Genomic DNA, 1,454 nt, shown 5'->3' with positions numbered 1-1,454 from the left:
GTTGGTTTTGCAGTCCGATCTGATATCCTTAAGAAGTTGGAAGAGCTCCCTGTTCCTATAAATGAACGTATAATGACGCTACGGTTGCACTTGAAAGGTAAGCGGTTTGCTACTCTAATAAGTGCCTATGCACCTACTTTGACTAGCTGTGATGAAGATAAAACAATGTTTTATACCCAGCTGAGAGCCATACTTAGAAAAATCCCCAATTCTGATAAAGTCATTCTACTGGGGGATTTTAATGCCAGAGTTGGAACAGACTGGCAAACATGGAACTCTCTAGGACGTTTTGGAGTATGGAAAATGAATAGCAATGGTCTTATGCTACTGGAGCTTTGCGAAGAACATGGACTTTACATCGCAAGCACTCATTTTATGCACAAAGGTGATCACACAACAACCTGGATGAACCCAAGGTCCAAAGTTTGGCACTTGCTGGATTATGTCATCATCCGCAAGCGCGACATTTATGACATTTGTAATGTCAAGTCCTTCCATGGATCAGAATGCTGGACAGACCACAGTCTGGTGCGAGCAAAGTTCCGAATGGTAATTAGAGTAAAAGAGAGAAGAGGACCAGTCCGCATTCCTCGCCGTCTAAATGTCCACAAGGTATATGATGTTGTGGTTAGGAAGGAACTTCAGACTCGCTTGTCCAGCACTGAAACTGCTGCAGCATGGGAGGATTTTCTAGACCACGTTCTACAATGTGCAGCCGAAACCCTGGGATATATTACTGCCAGACACAGAGACTGGTTTGACGAGAATGATGCTGAAGTTCAGCGATTATTGGTGGTAAAGCGCCATGCTCACAGTGTATTGCTACACAGAGAACTGTCTACTGTGCAGCGAAGTCTAGCACTTGCCCACTATAACTGTGTAAAATCACTACTGCAGCGATCTCTCAGGAAGACGCAGAACACTTGGTGGGAGGATCTTGGTCGTGATGTTCAGGCTGCTGCTGATGCAAATGACAGCAAGAAGCTTTACCATCTTATGAAGCGAGCTTATGGACCTAAGAGCTCCACATCAGCTCCTTTGCTTTCCAAGGAGTCTTCCACCCTGTTTACTAAATCAACAGAAATCACAGGTCGCTGGATCGAACACTTCTCTGAACTCCTAAACCATGAGTCAATTGTGGATGAAACAGTGATTGATACTATGCAACAAAGACCTATCTTTGGCTCCTTAGACTCTTCGCCCTCAATAGATGAAGTAATGACATCAATAAGTAAATTGTATCTTGGTAGGGCACATGGAAAGGATGGAATTTGTGCTGAGGTCTTGCGATTTGGTGGTAATTACATCACACAGTCCCTTCATGAACTTATTAGTGCAGTCTGGAGGGATGGTGCAATCCCTAAGGGCTGGAAGGATGCAATTATTCTTCCTCTATATAAAGGAAAATGAGCCAGAACAATGTGTGGTAACTACAGAGGTATTGCTCTATTATC

At 43.7% G+C, this 1,454-nt stretch overlaps 1 protein-coding gene across 1 annotated transcript in view; it reads right to left on the bottom strand.

Moving 5' to 3' along the window:
* The window catches only part of LOC106877988 (multiple epidermal growth factor-like domains protein 8), a 575,983-nt gene that overhangs the window by 567,626 nt on the left and 6,903 nt on the right, over positions 1 to 1,454 (bottom strand). The window lies entirely within an intron of this gene.

Source organism: Octopus bimaculoides, chromosome 1, assembly GCF_001194135.2.
Source record: "Octopus bimaculoides isolate UCB-OBI-ISO-001 chromosome 1, ASM119413v2, whole genome shotgun sequence".
Taxonomy (NCBI): domain Eukaryota; kingdom Metazoa; phylum Mollusca; class Cephalopoda; order Octopoda; family Octopodidae; genus Octopus; species Octopus bimaculoides.
This window is presented reverse-complemented; position numbering and strand designations above follow the sequence as displayed.